At 40.5% G+C, this 22,087-nt stretch overlaps 1 protein-coding gene across 3 annotated transcripts in view; it reads right to left on the bottom strand.

Annotated features, from left to right (window-relative positions):
- Nucleotides 1-22,087, bottom strand: part of arhgap9 (Rho GTPase activating protein 9) — an 82,974-nt gene that overhangs the window by 60,414 nt on the left and 473 nt on the right. The window lies entirely within an intron of this gene.

Raw genomic sequence — 22,087 nt, 5'->3', positions numbered from 1 at the left:
TGCCCCTGAAAAAAGTGGACAGGGTATGATATTTTTGTTCAACCCCTTGAGTTAAAGCTGAAAGTCTGCACTTCAATTTCATCCTGGTTGTTTAATTTCAAATCCACTGTGGTGGCATTCAGAGCCAAAATGATGAACTTTTTTTCAGTGTTCAAATATTTCAAACTGTATATATACTAAAATAACAAAACAATATTTGTTTAATTTAATAAACACATGTTATAGTAGTGTTACAAATCACATTAAATTCTAAAAAGATAGCAATTTATCAATGTTTTTTTTTTCTGGAACTGCATGCAATACAGAGCAAAAATTTGCAAGCTTGCCATGGCATCATCACACAGTTATAACCATCCAACAAACATAACCACTCACACATACAAAAAGCAAAAGAGCCTGCGATCCAGAAAGAGAGAGAGCTGGGGAGCCGAGAGATGAATAGAGAGGATGGAGAGAGAGAAGAGAGATGTTATGACCTCTCTTACACACCCACTCTTGACTGCTGAGCCATTAACTTAGACAGTGAGAGAGGACAGCCCTGAGCTGCTTTTCCTGCTCTGCCAAAACACTAACATGATGCGCACACACACACACACACACACACACACACATGCACTCAGCCATACATCCAGACACACACACACAAACTACAGTGGGGAGAACAAGTATTTGATACACTGCCAATTTTGCAGGTTTTCCCACTTACAAAGCATGTAAAAGTCTGTCATTTTTTACCATAGCTACTCTTCAACTGACGGAATCTAAAACAAAAATCCAGAAAATCACATTGTATGATATTTAAGTAATTAATTAGCATTTTATTGCATGACATAAGTATTTGATACATCAGAAAAGCAGAACTTAATATTTGGTACAGAAACCTTTGTTTGCAAATACAGAGATCATACGTTTCCTGTAGTTCTTGACCAGGTTTGCACACACTGCAACAGGGAATACGGACTTTCAGCTCCCTCCAAAGATTTTCTATTGGGTTTAGGTCTGGAGACTGGCTAGGCCACTCCAGGACTTTGAGATGCTTCTTAGGGAGACACTCCTTCGTTGCCCTGGCTGTGTGTTTCGGGTCATTGTCATGCTGGAAGACCCAGCCACGACCCATCTTCAATGCTCTTACTGAGGGAAGGAGGTTGTTGGCCAAGATCCTGCAATACATGACCCCATCCATCCTCCCCTCAATACGGTGCAGTCGTCCTGTCCCCTTTGCAGAAAAGCATCCCCAAAGAATGATGTTTCCACCTCCATGCTTCACGGTTGGTATGGTGTTCGTGGGGTTGTACTCATCCTTCTTCTTCCTCCAAACATGACGAGTGGAATTCTGACCAAAAAACTCTATTTTTGTCTCATCAGACCATATGACCTTCTCCCATTCCTCCTCTGGATCATCCAGATGGTCATTGGCAAACTTCAGACGGGCCTGGACTTGCGCTGGCTTGAGCAGGGGGACCTTGCGTGCTCTGCAGGATTTTAATCCATGACGGCGTAGTGTGTTACTAATGGTTTTCGTTGAGACTGTGGTCCCAGCTCTCTTCAGGTCAATGACCAGGTCCTGCCATGTAGTTCTGGGCTGATCCCTCACCTTCCTCATGATCATTGATGCCCCACGAGGTGAGATCTTGCAAGGAGCCCCAGACCGAGGGAGATTGACCGTCATCTTGAACTTCCATTTTCTAATAATTGCGCCAACAGTTGTTGCCTTCGTACCAAGCTGCATGCCTATTGTCCTGTAGCCCATCCCAGCCTTGTGCAGGTCTACAATTTTATCCCTGGTGTCCTTACACAGCTCTCTGGTCTTGGCCATTGTGGAGAGGTAGGAGTCTGTTTGATTGAGTGTGTGGACAGGTGTCTTTTATACAGGTAACGAGGTTCAAACAGGTGCAGTTAATACAGGTAATGAGTGGAGAACAGGAGGGCTTCTTAAAGAAAAACTAACAGGTCTGTGAGAGGCGGAATTCTTACTGGTTGGTAGGTGATCAAATACTTAAGTCATGCAATAAAATGCTAATTAATTATTTTAAAATCATAGTGATTTTCTGGATTTTTGTTTTAGATTCCGTCTATCATGGTTGAAGTGTACCTATGATAAAAATTACAGACCTCTACATGCTTTGTAAGTAGGAAAACCTGCAAAATCGGCACTGTATCAAATACTTGTTCTCCCCACTGTAGTTTGTGTGTGTGTCTGGATGTATGGCTGAGTGCATGTGTGTGTGTGTGTGTGTGCGCATCATGTTAGTGTTTTGGCAGAGCAGGAAAAGCAGCTCAGGGCTGTCCTCTCTCACTGTCTAAGTTAATGGCTCATTCTGGTCCATTTGTGTTAGGCCTATTGCCTTGCACACCAGCGACCAACAATGTGAACTAGACAGGCTACGATGGAGCAAATAAAACTTAATTTCCCAGCAACAAAATGGTGGTTAAGGAAAATGCTGAGTGGCTATTATCTTTGGAAAACCACTAGCCACAATGGCTGGTGAGCCAAATAGTTAATGTCAAGCGCTGCTCACTTTATATATTTCTCTTATCTCTGTGTGTCTCTCCACTCTCTCCCTCACTCTGTATCTCTCTCCATCTATCTTCCTGATAATCCACTTCACAGCAGAGCTTCAATAATGCAATACAATCTGTGTTCTGATCTCTGCCTTGCAGAATCTCTGTAAAACCATCCATATGGACCCCAAAAACCAGGCACTGCAGCTGTAACAGGTCATGGTGTCAGATGAGAGGGTTTTATTTCCAGGACTAATCCAAATTCTGTAGAACGAACAGGAGCAGATCAATGCACAAGGCATAGACATCTGTTCTGATCAGACAGAATGACTGCACCCCAAGTGCAGTCAAAACCTGAAAGTCCCACCATGTTGTTGTCATGGTTCGGGAAGGCAGCACACAAGGAGTAAAGGGTAACATCCTTTTATAATAAAATAAAGGCGAGGCAAACTGTGAACTAATTGTGTAACTACAACACAAACACCAACAATGATCCACAACTGAAAGGTCCACAAGGGCAACTTAAATAGGGTCCTCAATTAGAGGCAAAGTGGGGCAACTGCCTCTAATTGGGACCAACCAATGTCTAGAGGCACATCTGTGGTCAGGCCTTGACTGTGGCCCACAGGCAAATAGAAATGACTAGTGGCCCTGACAGTTTTCTTCAGGTCCCACTTAGAAAAATGAGATTTCCAAATGTCATGGTTAGGTTTTGGGTAATGTTTAAGCATTACCAGTTAAGGTTACTGTTAGGTATTAGGACACTGTTAGGTTATTGAGGTTAGGGTAAGGGTTTGCTGTCAGTTTTAAGGCTAAGGAATAGGGAACATGGATTTTTGAGTTCGAGTCCCTACAAGGATAGAAAATAAATTCTCAGTATGAATACATACAGAAATGACAGAATTTCTGAAATATAGTAATTTAGACTTTCAGAATTTGTCAGTGTGACCAAGTACCTTTTCTTTACCTTAAAACATTCAGTTTCAAGGTTACTGCAAATGACACCCAAAAACTATTAAAATCAATCCACAACCATTAAAATAGCTGTTAAAAAGCAACATTGTAACTGATGTTATTTCCAAGGCACCAAAAAACATAAAACTGTGTCAATGCAAGTAATAATACACTTAAAGAAACTAAATACCGTGCCTTCCATATACAGTTGTTCTCAAAAGTTTTCATACCCCTGGAGAATTGGTAATATACACTCACCTAAAGGATTATTAGGAAAACCTGTTCAATTTCTCATTAATGCAATTATCTAATCAACCAATCACATGGCAGTTGCTTCAATGCATTTAGGGGTGTGGTCCTGTTCAAGACAATCTCCTGAACTCCAAACCGAATGTCAGAATGGGAAAGAAAGGTGATTTAAGCAATTTTGAGCATGGCATGGTTGTTGGTGCCAGACGGGCCGGTCTGAGTATTTCACAATCTGCTCAGTTACTGGGATTTTCACGCACAACCATTTCTTGGGTTTACAAAGAATGGTGTGAAAAGGGAAAAACATACAGTATGCGGCAGTCCTGTGGGCGAAAAAGCCTTGTTGATGCTAGAGGTCAGAGGAGAATGGGCCGACTGATTCAAGCTGATAGAAGAGCAACTTTGACTGAAATAACCACTTGTTACAACCGAGGTATGCAGCAAAGCATTTGTGAAGCCACAACAAACACAACCTTGAGGCGGATGGGCTACAACAGCAGAAGACCCTACCACTCATCTCCACTACAAATAGGAAATAGAGGCTACAATTTGCAAGAGCACACCAAAATTGGACAGTTGAAGACTGGAAGAATGTTGCCTGGTCTGATGAGTCTCAATTTCTGTTGAGACATTCAGATGGTAGAGTCAGAATTTGGCGTAAACAGAATGCAGGCTGGTGGTGGTGGTGTAATGGTGTGGGGGATGTTTTCTTGGTACACTTTAGGCCCCTTAGTGCAAATTGGGCATTGTTTAAATGCCACGGCCTACCTGAGCATTGTTTCTGACCATGTCCTTCCCTTTATGACCACCATGTACCCATCCTCTGATGGCTACTTCCAGCAGGATAATGCACCATGTCACAAAGCTCGAATCATTTCAAATTGGTTTCTTGAACATGACAATGAGTTCACTGTACTGAAATGGCCCCCACAGTCACCAGATCTCAACCCAATAGAGCATCTTTGGGATGTGGTGGAAAGGGAGCTTCGTGCCCTGGATGTGCATCCCACAAATCTCCATCAACTGCAAGATGCTATCCTATCAATATGGGTCAACATTTCTAAAGAATGTTTCAGCACCTTGTTGAATCAATGCCACGTAGAATTAAGGCAGTTCTGAAGGCGAAAGGGGGTCAAACACAGTATTAGTATGGTGTTCCTTATAATCCTTTAGGTGAGTGTATATGCTCCCTCTGGGCGATGTAATCCGAAGTTTTGTTGGCAGATCTCACTGTGAACCTCGACGGCTGTATGTTCATATCCCACAATCCTGTAAGAAACCTTTGCGTTACATTCGACCCTGACCTCTCCTTTGATGAACACATTAAATATATCTCAAGAGTTGCAAAAATCTGATTTCTTTTTATCAAAAACAAATGAAGAAAAATCCATGCTTTTATTACATCTACAATAGATTACTGCAATGCTCTTCTTATTGTTTACCCTGATAAATCAATAAATAAACTTCAATTAGTTTTTAGGATTAAGGCAGTTCTGCAGGCGAAAGGGGGTCAAACACAGTATTAGTATGGTGTTCCTAATAATCCTTTAGGTGAGTGTATGTACCATTTGTAAAGAAAACATGAGTGAGCAGGCAAAACACGTATTTTATTTCTTATGGGATTCATATTCACTGGTAGGTCATAACAGTATGGCAAAATCATAAAACAAAACATGGCAACAAAGAAAAAATAAATAAATCCCCCCTTTTCAAAATTCTGCATTCCTTTAGTTCTTAAAAATGATTTCCATGAGGCCCTGAATTCTTGTAGGTGGTATAGCTGCCCATTCGTCTTGGCAAAATGCCTCCAGGTCATGCAAAGTCTTTGGTTGTCTTGCATGAACCGCATGTTTGAGATCTCCCCAGAGTGACTTGATCATATTAAGGTCAAGAGTCTGTGATGGCCACACCAGAACCTTCACCTTTTTCTGATGTAACCACTGGAGGGTCAACTTGGCTTTGTGCTTAGGGTCATTGTCATCCTGGAAAGTCCAAGAGCGTCCCATGCGCAGCTTTCGTGCAGAAGAATGCTATTTGTCTACCAGTATTTTCTGAAAACATGCTGCATTCATCTTGCCATCAATTTTCACAAGATTCCCTGTGCCTTTAGACCTCACACACCCCCAAAAACATCAGTGAGCCACCACTATGCTTTACAGTGGGGATGGTATTCTGTTCACTATAGTTCTTGTTTATCCCTCTCCAAACATAATGCTTATGGTTGTGACCATAAAGTTCTATTTTGGTCTCATCACTCCAAATTACAGTGTACCAGAAGCTGTGAGGCGTGTCAAGGTGTTTTCGAACATATTGTAACCGGGCATTGGCGCAGTAAAAGCTTCTTTCTAGCAACTCAACCATGCAGCAATTTTTTTTTCAAATATTGTATTATGCTCCTTGAAACAACCACACCATCTTTTTCCAGAGCAGCCTGTATTCTCCTTAGGTTATCTCTGTGTTTTTCTTTGTATCCCGAACAAATCTTCTGGCAGCTTTGGCAGAAATCTTTCTTGGTCTAAAAACTTTCTGAAATCGTTCTTGGTTGACAAATAGAAGAAATATTTTTCTGTCCCAATTCCTATGGAGGACACAATATTTAACCAAGGAGAATGTATTATTGGCCAGGGAGGGCTCAAGCCTAGACACAATTGCATCTTTTCAAAATCCTGCAATTTCTCGCCCGTGCCAGCACAACACCCATCACTGTTGTTTGTGAAAATAGCAAGAACTATTTCTAACACACAATCAAACATATCTGTAACACAGGATTTAAAATGTACCAATACAAATGCATTAGATGCAAAACAGAACACAAACAGGAATAGCACTAAAACAGGAAACTATCTTCAGCTCATCAAAACCCAAATGCTGAGGTCATATTCCTGCCATACCAAAAGCTGCAACTTTTTACACTGCCATTGCTACATCAGCTACTCTCTATACCAAAACGATTTAGAAATGAATTGGCTTCATAAGTCTGTTATGTTGAACAACATGAGAGAAAAAAGTCCAATAGAAATAGTTAGACACTGGTTGACCAGCAGAAATATTTAGAGAGACAAGTTGACCATCAGAAATTGCTGCAGAGACAGGTTGCACCATATTAATAGCCGGAGAAATGGCAGGTAGGCCAATACAAATAGCTTTAAACACATAGTGACCAACAGAAATAGGATGGATAGAGAGACATGTTGACAAATAGAAATAGCATAGAGAGAGAGACAGGTTGACCAAAGGAAACAGCAGTAGGGAGGGAGACATCGATGAAACTGGTATCCTGTGAAAGACCTGAATAACATAAATACATCAAGCCAACCCAGAAGATATTTGGTTCTGTGTTCTGAGAATTAAAGCTAAAGTCCCAGACATAAACAGATAGACAGGCAATGAGCAGAGAGAGACATATGGTGCCACAGATGCACAAAGATGTCCCCTCAGATCTGGGGTGGGTTAACAGTTAGCTAAACCCAATGCCAGGCTGTGCCTGCTAGAGAGGGCACTTCAGGCCTGGCAGCAACAACAACCACACAGACAACAACAAGGAAAGAGAGAGGGAGAGCAGAGGGAGAGCAGAGGGAGAGCAGAGGGAGAGCAGAGGGAGAGCAGAGGGAGAGCAGAGGGAGAGCAGAGGGAGAGCAGAGGGAGAGCAGAGGGAGAGAAGAGGGAGAGAAGAGGGAGAGAAGAGGGAGAACAGAGGGAGAGAGGAGAGCAGAGGGAGAACGAAGGGAGAGATGAGAGAAGAGGGAGAGAAGAGGGAGAGTGGAGAGCAGAGGGAGAGAAGAGGAAAGAGTCTACAGTCCGGTCAGGCGTACACCGACATGCTCCACAACATGTTAGTGCTCGTGTTCGTTGGGAATGCATTCCTTGACAAACAAGGAGTTTACCTCAAAGGAGAGACACATGTTTAAAATTGAATCATCTTGTCTGTGTTTTACATGGCTGTATCAACATCAAGTTGTAATTGCCCAGTCCATCAGGAGCATTGCCATGGCAACACTTCAATGAGAATGACAACACGAAGGAATAGTGGCAAGCAGTGTTCTAACTAAAGCTTCATGGGCTTCTGTGAAAGAGTTTTTACTGGTCCCCTTAGGCAAAATGATTTTAAAACCCTGTGTTTAGGTAGTGGAGCAATGAGTTCTAGCTGAAAATATCTAAAGGGCCTTGTGTGAAGGAGTTCAAGACCCTGTCTACGAATATCTGGTGGGTCTGCCTTTTCTTCCACTGGTGGTGTGACAAAACAGTTCAATTTCTAGCTAATTTGATTGTGATCAGGTGTTCATTTGGTGTACAATGTCCATCACTTACTTGTCTGAAGTTGCATTTGATAGTCTAAAGACAACAAGTCCCTCGCTCACTCAGTTAATTTGCAGACCTGGATGTATTTACTTTTTACGTCATTAAAGTGAATCCGATTGAAATCAAGTGTGTATGTGCGTGTGTTTCAGCTGAGGCCTAAGGCCCCCTGGGCTGTGTCACGTGCAGCCCAGCACCAATCGGTTCACCTCATTGATCATCCAGCCACTGGTGATTGATTCACTCGCAGCTCAGAGCTGCCTGCATGCCCTGCACCCGACAGAGGCCTGTTCTTAAAACTTTTACTCCCTTACTCCAACTTCAAAGAGCATGCAACAATGAACATTTATGAAAGAAATGTGACATGTCACTGCCACTCTACAAGCAAGAAAGCACATCCGATTCACTGGATGAGCTTCTGGTAGTATGAGCACAGAAGTGGAACTGGAACTCCATTTGTTGACATGAGTGACCGTTTAGTTTCCTGAACAAGAGAGTGGAACAAGGGTTATGTGGCTAAAACAGACAGCTCTGAATTTTCCCTTCCGGTTGGTAACTTCGGATATGTTCCATTTCAGTTGGTTACTACTTAGCATTGTACTAATTAATGAATGGAAACTGTACGTCCCCCTATCGCAAATCTGCATTGCAAGCGGAAAACTACTCTAAAACACTCCAGAGTAAGTGGTGTTGTTTACCTCAAAGAACATGGCGATGTTGTATTCCTCGAAATAAAGTAAACATTTTTGGATAGTACCTGGTACCAGATACTTTTTTTTGTACCTAACATGAAAACACAGAAGACTTCTGATTGGACAAGAGTGACTGAAAGCGTGCAACAAAGCAAAATAAGCTGTTCTGCTGTTAGCCGTCCAGTGTCAGATAATGGTTTTATGAGTCGAGAACAACGTGTCTTTGTGGGTCTGTCCCAGGAGTCCTTGCATTGAAATAGGTTAATTTCAGTGTCAGTGCATAGGACCAGACTCGTTATTTTCCCAAAACACCTCTTGGTTTGGACCTGTGTACTGGTGTTGAAATCAATTCGGTATCCCAGTGAGAGACCCACAAAGACGCACTGTATTTCTAGCCTACAAAAGGAACTTGTCTTTTTCCTCCTCTGGGTTTTCTATAGGCTAACTTGCATACATTGCACTGGTCAAAGTAGTACTGTCAAGCCAAACAGAAGCAGCCTACCAAGCTTTCTAACTATTTTTGCAGTCTCTAATGTACAGTAGGGAGAACAAGTATTTGATACACTGCCAATTTTGCAGGTTTTCCCACTTACAAAGGATGTAGAAGTCTATAATTTATCATAGGTACTCTTCAAATGTGAGTGACGTAATCTAAAAAAAATGATCAGAAAATCACATTGTATGATTTTTAAGTAATTATTGTATTAATGAGTAAAATGGAAGAAGGCATTTCCTAAAGTAATGCTGTAGGCTGGACATCAAAGTGAGGATTCAGAATATATGATAGTATTTCTTATTTATATCTGCAGCCATAGTAACCCAGATTAAGCCAAAATGCAATCATATTGGAGCAGTGGACTATTTATTGTGCCATTTTGGACAAATCCCCCTCAGATTGTATTCCTGTGTCCTGCTCTGCTCCGCTTATCAATGATTTACACAGAAAAGAGAGCAGAGAAAATGAGAGGCTATTTTGGCCGGGGGGCAACATCTCAGTGCACGGATACACCAGCACCAGTAAGGAAGGGTGAATTTCACAGCTCACAGTCACGTGTTTGTCTTGGTATAAGCAGGGTTAAAAGGAGGGCCACTGCTGATCCGTTTGATTCATCCATCAGTTGAAGCTGTATCACCTGTCAGTCAAACATTTGGATTCAAATTGAAGTTAGTGAGATTGTAGGGTGGAAAGGTCAAGAGATTGATGAACATTATAAACATAAGTTGTGGATAAACCCAGCCATAACAAACTGCAATTTCTGGGGCAAGGTGTGAATACACTGGTTGGCAGAAGCTGAGACTGGTGGCAAATAATATTCTTTGCTGCATAAGCTGTCACACATCAGTAGGTGTACTTACATTACTTTGCCCTCAATAGGTATTGGGACAGTAAAGTAAATGTATATATAATTTGCAACATTCCATTCCCCTATTTCATGCCTGCATAAACATTGGGAAAATTCAAATTAAAGCAAATGTAAGAAGTAGAAAAGCTAGTATTTAGTTGCAATATCCTTCTTTGAGATTCTTTGACTAGCATTTTCTGCTGCCATTTTGAAGTTTCTTCAGTCCCCCTTCATCAAATGAAATGCATTTTCAATGTAATATAAATCAGGAGATTGACATGAACAGTCTAAAAGTTTCCACTGTTTTCTCCATCATGATCTTGTGCTTGTGTTGGCAGTGTTTCTTGGGTCATTGTCCTGTTGGGAAGCGCTGCCCAATCTGAGTTTGGTGGCATGTTCTTGTACATTGGTGGCCAAAATGCTTCTGTGCACTTGTAAATTCATATTGCTGCTGCCATTTGTTACTTCATCAATAAAGATGAGTGAGCCCATTCCAGGGGGATGACATTACACCCACCATGCTTCACAGATGAGTTGGTATGCTTTGGATCATCTGCAGTTCCTTTTTTTTCATCACACTTTTGCCTTCTCATCACTTTGAATAAGGTTCACCTTCATCTCATTTGTCCATAAATATATTTTCCAAAATCGTACTGGCTGTTCTCTGTACGTTTAAAAAAAAAAATTATATGGCCATTCAGTTTTTGGTGCTGATCATAGGTTGGCATCTTGCAGTCTAGCTTTTGTAATTCTGCTCCCAAAGTCATCTGCGAACAGTAGATTGTGAAACTTTCACCCCAGCATTCTGGAGGTTGTAAGTAATTTCACAGACACTTTTTATCATAGGTACTCTTCAACTGTGAGTGACGGAATCAACAAACCTGATTCCAAAAAAGTTGGGACACTGTACAATTATGAATAAAAACAGAATGCAATGATGTGGAAGTTTCAAATTTCAATATTTTATTCAGAATACAACATGTTTAAACTGAGAAAATGTATCACTTTAAGGGAAAAATAAGTTGATTTTAAATTTCATGGCATCAACACATCTCAAAAAAATTGGGACAAGGCCATGTTTACCACTGTGTGGCATCCCCTCTTCTTTTTATAACAGACTGCAAACGTCTGGGGACTGAGGAGACACGTTGCTCAAGTTTATGAATAGGAATGTTGTCCCATTCTTGTCTAATACAGGCTTCTAGTTGCTCAACTGTCTTAGGTCTTCTTTGTCGCACCTTCCTCTTTATGATGCGCCAAATGTTTTCTATGGGTCAAAGATCTGGACGGCTGGCAATTTCAGTACCCGGATCCTTCTTCTATGCAGCCATGACATTTTAATTGATGCAGTATGTGGTCTGGCATTGTCATGTTGGAAAATGCAAGGTCTTCCCTGAAAGAGACGACGTCTGGATGGGAGCATATGTTCTTGTAGAACTTGGATATAACTGTCAGCATTGATGGTGCCATTCCAGATGTGTAGGCTGCCCATGCCACACGCACTCATGCAACCCCATACCATCAGAGATGCAGGCTTCTGAACTGAGCGCTTATAACAACTTGGGTTGTCCTTGTCCTCTTTAGTCCAGATGACATGGTGTCACAGTTTTCCAAAATGAACTTCGAATTTTGATTTGTCTGACCACAGAACACTTTTCCACTTTGCCACAGTCCATTTTAAATGATCCTTGGCCCAGAGGAAACGCCTGTGCTTCTGGATCCTGTTTAGATACGGCTTCTTTTTTGACCTATAGAGTTTTAGCCGGCAACAGCAAATGGCACGGTGGATTGTGTTCACCGACAATGTTTTCTGGAAGTATTCCGGAGCCCATGTTGTGATTTCCATGACAGTATCATACCTGTATGTGATGCAGTGCCGTCTGAGGGCCCAAAGATCACGGGTATCCAGTATGGTTTTCCTGCCTTGACCCTTACGCACAGAGATTGTTCCAGATTCTCTGAATCTTTGGATGACATTATGCACTGTAGATGATGATAACTTCAAACTCTTTGCAATTTTTCTCTGAGAAACTCCTTTCTGATATTGCTCCACTATTTTTCGCCGCAGCATTGGGGGAATTGGTAATAATCTGCCCATCTTGACTTCTGAGAGACACTGCCACTCTGAGAGGCTCTTTTTATAGCCAATCATGTTGCCAATTGACATAAGTTGCAAATTGGTCCTCCAGCTGTTCCTTATCTGTACATTTAACTTTTCTGGCCTCTTATTGCTCCCTGTGCCAACTTTTTTGGAATGTGTAGCTCTCATGAAATCTGAAATGAGCCAAGATTTGGCATGACATTACAAAATGTCTCACTTTCAACATTCAATATGTTATCTATATTCTATTGTGAATTAAATATAAGTTTGAGATGTGTAAATTATTCCATTCCTTTTTTACTCACAATTTGTACAGTGTCCCAACTTTTTTGGAATTGGGTTTGTAAAACAAAAATCCAGAAAATCCCATTGTATGATTTTTAAGTAATTAATTTGCATTTTATTGCATGACATAAGTATTTGATCACCTACCAACCAGTAAGAATTCCGGCTCTCACAGACCTGTTAGTTTTTCTTTAAGAAGCCCTCCTGTTCTCCACTCATTACCTGTATTAACAGCATGACAATGACCCGAAACACACAGCCATGGCAACTAAGGAGTGGCTCCGTAAGAAGCATCTCAAGGTCCTGGAGTGGCCTAGCCAGTCTCCAGACCTGAACCCAATAGAAAATCTTTGGAGGGAGCTGAAAGTCTGTATTGCCCAGCGACAGCCCCGAAACCTGAAGGATCTGGAGAAGGTCTGTATGGAGGAGTGGGCCAAAATCCCTGTTGCAGTGTGTGCAAACCTGGTCAAGAACTACAGGGAACGTACGATCTCTGTATTTGCAAACAAAGGTTTCTGCACTGGGACGGTTTGCAGCCGAGTGTGAAGCGGTGGGGATGAGAATCGGCAGTGTATCAAATACTTGTTCTTCCCACTGTATATAGCTTCACATAGCTCCCCTTCAATACCAATTTCACCCACCTTCAGTGAAAGCTTAAAGCCAGAACAGGTTTCATCCTTCACCCACACTGCCAACTATACCCTTGCTAAAAACACCATCCTACCAATTCTTGACTATAGAGACAGTGTAGGAGTTTGTTGCATATAAGCTCCTCAATACATTAGATATAATTTATCACACTGCCATCCACTTTTTCACCAGGGCCCATTCAACAATCATTACTGTGACCTTGACAATCTTGTTTCCTTGTCCTCGCTATATACCAGACTCACTGATACCAACTACTTCACAAATTCCATTTCGGTAAAGGGCTCATCTACCTCAGATCACCCTTTAACATTTGCTATTCCAATTGTAACATGCGCACTGTTTGATATCTCACATTGGTCACTCCTAATGCAGAAATTATGCATGGAAATATATTTCATAAATTTTGGTTTATAATAAAACATACACCTCCTTTGGTCAATTAATTTCAGTTCTCTACTACCAATGACTGGAATGAAATACAGAAGACACTTAATCTTGACATCACAACTCACTTTTTCAAAAACAACCTAACCAAGCTGTTATCTAATCAAAGCACCTGTTGAACTTCCAAATGATATACCTATACATACAGTATCTCACAAAAATGAGTGCACCCTTCACATTTTTGTAAATATTTGATTATATATTTTGATGTGACAACACTGAAGAAATTACACTTTGCTGCAATGTATAGTAGTGAGTGTAGAGCTTGTATAACAGTGAACATTTGCTGTCCCCTCAAAATAACACAACACACAGTCTTTAATGTCTAAACCGCTGGCAACAAAAGTGAGTACAGCCCTAAGTGAAAATGTCCAAATTGGGCCCTAAGTGTCAATATTTTGTGTGGCCACCATCATTTTCCAGCATTGCCTTAAACCTCTTGGGCATGGAGTTCACCAGAGCTTCACAGGTTGCTACTGGAGTAGTCTTCCACTCCTCCATGACGACATCACTGTGCTGGTGGATGTTAGAGACCTTGCGCTCCACCTTCTGCTTGAGGATGCCACACAGAAACTCAATAGGGTTGATGGCTTGTGACATGCTTGGCCAGTTACCCTCAGCTTCTTCAGCAAGGCAGTGGTTGTCTTGGAGGTGTGTTTGGGGTCATTATGTTGGAATACTGCCCTGCAGCCCAGTTTACAAAGGGAGGGAATCATGCTCTGCTTCAGTATGTCACAGTACATGTTGGCATTCATGGTTCCCTCAATGAACTGTAGCTTCCCAGTGCCGGCAGCACTCATGCAGCCCCAGACCATGACACTCCCACCACCATTTTCGTCTGAGCAGTGACAGGCTGACCCCCCACCCCTTCAACCTCTGCAGCAATGCTGGTAGCACTCATACGTCTATTTCCCAAAGACAACCTCTGGATATGACGCTGAGCATGTTCTTAGTGGAACCTGTCCTGGTAAACTGCTGTATGGTCTTGGCCACCGCGCTGCAGCTCAGTTTCAGGGTCTTGGCAATCTTCTTATAGCCTAGGCCATCTTTATGTAGAGCAACAATTATTTTTTTCAGATCCTCAGAGAGTTCTTTGCCATGAGGTGCCATGTTGAACTTCCTGTGACCAGTATGAGGGAGTGTGAGATGACACCAAATTTAACACACTTGCTCCCCATTCACACCTGAGACCTTGGAACACTAACGAGTCACATGACACTGGGGAGGGAAAATGGCTAATTGGGCCCAATTTAGACATTTTCACTGGGGGTGTACTCACTTTTGTTGCCAGCGGTTTAGACATTAAAGACTGTGTGTTGTGTTATTTTGAGGGCACAGCAAATGTACACCGTTATACAAGCTGTACACTCACTACTATACATTGTAGCAAAGTGTAATTTCTTCAGTGTTGTCACATGAAAAGATCAAATCAAATATTTACAAAAATGTGAGGGGTGTACTCACTTTTGTGAGATACTGTATACATAACTATATGTCTGTATCTAAATGTCTTGCTCTAGTGTAATTTGATGTTTATTTTCCTTCATATACATTTTATAAATGTATCTGGTACTGTGTGTTCCCCTCTCCTTTTGCAACTATATGATTGTGGCCAGATCATCATTGAACATTAAAATTGTTTCTCAAATGACTTATATGGTTAAATAAGGGTGAAAATAAATAAAGGAAAATAGCCTGTCAGAATTAGGAAAATTGATGTGTGGGTGTTTTTATGTGTGAGAGAGAGGTTGGGTGGTCTGTTCAATACATTTTGTTAACCAGTAGCACTCAACATTATTGAAAATCTATTTAGCAATCATTTTAAACCTGCGGCTGTTACTCACAAAGGACTAACCTGACAGATTTTCTAAACAATGTAGTAGCATATTGCCAATGTATCACAGCTATGCACTGGATAAAGGCACTCCGTGATGCATCGTGCCTTCAAAACAACTTTTGGCCGTGATACACTATATTGGCCATATACCACCCTGCCTTGTGCCTTACTGCAAAATATACATTTTTATAGTCATTACTGCATTCTTATGTTTGTTCATGCAATCTGTTGCAATTTATAATCCTAACTAAAGCTTACAAAAATCCCCCTGCAGTCCAATTACATGTTTGCTTCAAGGTTTGTACTCTTTTTAGGACCATTAGCAGTTGTATTAAAAGTCAATCTCACATTGCTTCATCTTTAATTGTCTGCCTTTTTTAATGCAGATGTTACAGACATCAGAAGAACAGGATACTGTTTGGCATACTGTTATTTTCAATAGAATTCCACATAGGTCTTTTTAACCTTTCAAGTCATAATGGAAGAAACAGTTTCTTGAAGAAACAGTGGATGTATTCTAGGCCCATCTAGAATAATGTGAATCTGAGACCAATAGCAGCAGCTGATCCTGCATTTGGGTTTTCATACGAATCAGGATTGGATAAATGTGGTGCCTAAACTTTAAATCTTTGCACTGTCTTCTAGTCAGTTACAGAATAGATTTTAAAGTGGTGCTTTTAGTCTATAAATCACTGAATGGTTTAGGCCCTGAATACATTTCTGATATGTTTGAAGATTATAAACCGAGCAGGGTTCCATGAACTCAGGTCAGCTAGTAGAGCCCAGAGTCCAAACAAAACATAGAGAAGCTGCGTTTAGTAGTCACGCTGCACACAACTGGAATAAACTACCAAAAGATGTGACGTGCCACATAAAGCACATTGAATTGTTTCTATGTATATGAATTGTCCTATATAAATACACTTGCTTGCTAAACTGGGATGGTGATTTTAAACCTGTTTACAGATGATAAATGATTCCACAGCAACAAAGTAATAAATGCTCATAGCATACAAATTCATGAGGGAATAAAAGTGCCTTTGACTGCAATGGAGAAGACTTTGCTACCTTCCTTCAATATAATATTATTACAATATTATCCAAATTTATAATGGCATTTTCCCCAAGAGTAAAACAGGAAATGACATACTTTCACAAGATAATTTCACTTCTGGGTAATCGAGATTAGATGAGGAAAAGCACAGCACTTTTCAAGAAATGGGTATGATTAGAACCACTCAAAGGAAAATCCATTGACTCCGTCCCCACCACTACCAGTAGCCTGCAGCTTCTCCATTGATGTTTCTGATTAAAAGCATTGATTCACCAGGGATGGGAGTGAGGCTGGGAGCTGTCACAACACAAGCTATCAGCAAAGTCAAAGACCTACTTTTTTTGCAAGAGTGACATCATGCAGAGAGTGAATCACTCTGAAAGCGTGATCCAGCCAGGGACTGCTGCAGTACATAAAAACCTCCTATAAGTGGTGCTAAGTCAAACAGTGGCAACATAGAAACCTAAGCTTTCACAGTGAACTACTGTATTTTACCAGGTAAGCATGTTTTAAAACATTAAGATTTCCAGCAACGATGTGCAAAGAGTAAGGGTTAACAGCCTGAAACAACTAGCACCTGAAACAACTAGCACCTGAAACCACTAGCACCTGAAACCACTAGCACCTGAAACCACTAGCACCTGAAACCACTAGCACCTGAAACCACTAGCACCTGAAACGACTAGCACCTGAAACGACTAGCACCTGAAACGACTAGCACCTGAAACCACTTGCACCTGAAACCACTAGCACCTCATGTTCTGGTTTAAGTTCCATTTCTGGCTGTCTATTAGTTCAGTAGCTGGACACACCAAAATAAGTGCTTTAAAAGATCCCCAAAATTAACTACCCAGCCATCATTGAAGTCTACAGTATAAAGACATTTCAATTCAAAAACACTTAGCAATTTCCACTATTATAATCATATATGTGAATCACTCTAAATGTGTTTACTTCTTGCTTTGAACTTGTATCGGAACTAATTTAAACCCTCGCACTGCTGGTCTTGCATAGCCATACCTCCAAAGATCCATGGAGCCTGGTTCTTTACAGCTACACTTTTCAATCCAAATGTCTGTATGTGTAGCCATGCGGCCTGTGTAGACAGGCAAGAGATGACATGCCTACTCACATTCATCAGTCAGTGGAACACAAGCGGAACAACAAAGGCAATGTCTTATGTGGAGACGGTTTAGAACACGTTTTAGGGTGAGTTCTATCGCTACAGTATAGGCCAAGACAGCCAAATACATCTCAGAAATGTTACTTTCACTAAAACAAATGCCTGTATGATGTTTCAGTTCTAAATTACAAGTACAGTAGTTGTAGGCATTCTTTTATTTATTGTGGTTATTTATGTAATATTAAGAAAATGAACCCTTTTAAAACTTATAATGCCACTTCTACCATGCATTTCTATTGGAGCTGTTTTAGATCAGGTTCCAGGCAGGATGGCTGTCAAATCGCTCCATTCTGATGTAAAGCAGCTCTATGACATCAGCCTGTCTAGTGTTCTATAATCTATGTGTTAAATAACTTCAGTAAAGTGATTGTGTGCATTCCGTGCCCTGTCCATCTGTGTACATTTCCTCTCTGTCCAAAAAGAAAGGCACTGCTCAAGACATAAACATGGACAGCACTTAAACACACACAATATGCACACACCTAGCCAAGCATCAAGCCTGTTGCCAAATACCAGGCCTGGCTTTTCACCATTGAAACCAAGACAACACGCTACCAACCAAGTAATCCTGGCTCACAGAACCAAATCAGCAACTTGATTTTAATGTTCAGGCTGTTGGGAGAGAGAGAAACACTGCCAACAGAGAATAGAGGAGCGATCATGCAATCAAAGCAGTGTTGTGAACTCTAACAAATGTCTCACTAATACACAAGGTATATCAAGCAGCTTTTAATCAGCAGAAATAGCAACCTTATTTTGTGGAGTATAATCTTCCAAGGCAGCATATGTGCAGTTATTTTTGGTGTACACAGTATGTACACAGTATTTTGGTGTGTGTGTGTGTGTGTGTGTGTGCGGGTTAGGTCTTACTGAACGAATGGGGACCAAATGTCCCCATGAGTATAGTAAAACCAGAAAAAATTGACCTCATTGGGACCTTTTGTCGGTCCCCATGAGGCAAAAGTCAATTTCCGGCTCAGGATTTAGGTTTAGGGTCAGACTTACAATTTTATAGTTAGAATTGGGGTTTCTTTAAGGTCCAGGCGTTGTTGGTTAAGTTTAGGGTTAAGGTTAGGCATTACATCTAGGTAAAGTTTAGGCATAAATGTTACTTTATTGAGGTTAAGGTTAGGGTTAGGTTTAGGGTTAGATTAGGGTTAGGTTAAGGTTAGGGTAAGGGTTAGGGTTAGGTTTAGGGTTAAGTTTAGGGCAAGGGAGCATGGTCCCCATGAGGGTAGCTGTACAAACTTGTGCGTGCATGCACGTGTTATCCAAGTCTAACAATACGAAAAATAGGTCCCCACAAGGCTATATCCAGTTTATCGTTGAGGATAAATAAATAAATAACTGGGATTATTTGTATGTTTAGGCATTCGGGTAAGGTTAAGTTTAGGCATAAATGCTATGAATTGATTATTTAGGTTAAGGTTATGATTACAGTAATGGTTAGGGTTAAGATTACAGTTAGGTTCAGGCAATAGGGAACATGGATTTCTGGTTATCCGGTCCCTGCAAGGATAAAACAAACGTGTGCACAGAAGTATGTGCTCGTTCATGTGTGCTTGCCCTAAGCAGTAATAGTTAGCTCTGAGTAGGCTGCAAAACAGTCAGGAAGAAATGTGTAAATCCTAGCTCAGCTGAAACACACAGATTACCAAACGGAATGAAAAGACAATGCTTCTAACTGTTTCCTTCAGATCTGATCTGGTGCAACCTTTTTTTTTGGCTATAACTCAGTCTAGTGTACAGTGAAACATGCAAATGTGGCTGTGCAGTAGACCAGGCAACAGATAAAGAGGTGTCTCAGTTCTCAGTCTTACTCATGCTGCTTAAAAGCCTTTTATAGACTCTCTACATTATATTTGTTTTGAGGGGTTCAGCTAAGAAAATGTGTAATAACATGTGGAGATATGTTAAAACAGGCTATTCTACTGCAGTTGATTATGAAATATAAAAAAGAGTACAAAAAAAGGAAGTGTGATGATGGCCTCAGTGCATCTAACCACAGATCCCACAACCTCAAAGAATACTGACATAAGCTATGCTTGATATCCTGTCCTAACAGACTTTTGTTCGAGAATGATACCAAATAAAACACACACTACAGGATGTCAACAAGATAACTTTCAGAATATTTTACATTCTTGTGTTATAGGCAAGGTGGGAAAAACCAAAGTAACAAGCACTCACATTTCACCGCACTAAGCATTGAGTTGAATGTCTTTATTTGCTTCATGAATATGCATTGCCGTAGCATTTGCACTAGCAAGCTGCCAAGTATGTCAGTTTTCAAAAGGTTGTCAATAAATAAAAAATACACGGCTATCACTGTCCTCTTCCATTTTCAATGCTACAAACAGTAATTTTTGTTATAACCTGTAAAATGTTACATTTAATTACGAAAACACTGGAGACAGGTAGCCTAGAGGCCCTATCATATAGCAATACCTATAAAAAGAGAGAAATATATGTTTTCTTCAGTCTTTGAGGGATCATAACTAGGTAGCTAGTAATACGATTTTTTCTCTCAATGGTAATTCGTTTTTGTCTCAAACGGGGGGGAAATAATCTCAGTAGATTGCATGAATGTACATCCATCTGATGTTTGAAGATAATTTGCAAAGGTGGATATAACATTTTCATGACCTGATGCTGTCAGATATTTCTAATGCTGTTTTACAAACTTAACTAAAACTATGTCTAAACTGTGTTTTCTCTAAATTAGGTTTGATGTTTAGTGTAGAACTTGCTATTATATACAATGTAAAGTGTGAATTAAAGACATCATTTTAATGTTCTCAGATAATCTTCCCCTTCCAACCCAATCTCCTCTAGGAGACCTCTCTTAACCCACACCATAAATGTCTCTAAATGCACAAAGTAGACAATGCAGCAAAAACAACAATAGGTAACATTTCCAACCTGGTAACCTATTTATTAGACAGTTGTATCTAGAAAATATTACAGTATGATTCAATATTACTGTGGAATTGGGATGTTACTGATCCTGCAAATAACCCTTGAAAATGTCCAATTCATTAATATTGAACAACCCCTGACCTCTGTGAAAAATATGAAAGCTTGGGAGTTGAGACTGATGCTTTGAATATGTCACCTGAAAACTAGTCTTGAAGGAGTTGCTGAAGTAGCTTGCCTGTATCTTTTTCCAAACCCAAGATAAGGCCAGAAATCTATAGAATTCTTATGAGAGTCTCCATACAATTTTGACCGTTTGTGACCGCACTAAATATGCAACCATACAAAAATAACAATAGGTAACATTTCGGGAGGATTAAATCTAGCAACACTAATATCTAAAGGTTGGAATCCGATCAGACAATTTTACTGTGGAATTCTTTAGTTATTGATCCTGAAAATGAACCTGCAAAGCATTCAATTCAAAACTATGACATACAGCACCAGTTGAAAGTTCGGACACATGCACCAGTTAAAAGGAGATCTCACATATGCTGAGCGCTTGGCTTCTTTTCCTTCACTCTGCCGTCCAACTCATCTCAAATCTTTTCAATTGGGTTGAGTTTGGGTGATTGTGGAGGCCAGGTCATCTGATGCAGCGCTATCATTCTAGATCTCCTTCTTGGTCAAATATCCCTTTCACTGCCTTGAGGTGAATTTAGGATAATTGTCCTGTTGAAAATTAAATCATAGTCCAACTAGCACAAACCCAATGGGATGGCGTATCAGTGCAGAATGCTGCAATATCCATGCTGGGTGAATGTGCCTTAAATTTGAAACAAATCACTGACAGAGTCACCAGCGAAGCACCCCCTCACCATCAAACGTCCTCCTCCAAGTTTCACGGTAGGAAACACACATGCGGAGATCATCCATTCACCAACCCTGCATCTCAACAAAAATCTCATATTTGATCTGATCAGAAAACCAGTTCCATCACAGCAGTTGATGGTTTTTGCAAATGAACTTGAATAAACTTTCAAAGTTCTTGACATTTTCCAGAATGACTGACCATCACATAATGACTGTTGTTTTCTTTTGCCATAATATGGACTACTACAGCACATACATAATGATGGTCTTCTGTATAACCAACCTACCTTGTCACCCTTTGTATACCCACCCTAATGTATTAATAAAATCCACAAACCTTTAATAAGACACACCTGTCAATTGAAATGCATTCAATCTCACTACCTCATCAACCTGGTTGAGGAAATGCAAAAAGTGTGCAGAGCTGTCATCAAGGCAAAGAGTGGCTGCTTTGAAGAATCTAAATTATGACATGTATTTTGATCTGTTTAACAACTTTTTGGTTGTAGTATGATTTCATATGTGCTATTTCATGTTTTTGAAATCTTCACTATTATTCTACAATGTGTAAAATAGTAAAATTCAAGAAATGCCCTTGAATGGATAGCTGTGTCCAAACATTTGACTGGTACTGTATAAAACAAAATGTGTACACATTTCCACAAATACAAAAAATCTACAACAGAAAGCATCTACAACGTGTAAGA

The sequence above is a fragment of the Esox lucius genome, chromosome 17, assembly GCF_011004845.1.
Source record: "Esox lucius isolate fEsoLuc1 chromosome 17, fEsoLuc1.pri, whole genome shotgun sequence".
Classification (NCBI taxonomy): Eukaryota; Metazoa; Chordata; class Actinopteri; order Esociformes; family Esocidae; genus Esox; species Esox lucius.
The sequence above is the reverse complement of the archived record's forward strand: the minus strand, read 5'-3'. Positions and strand labels throughout refer to the sequence as shown.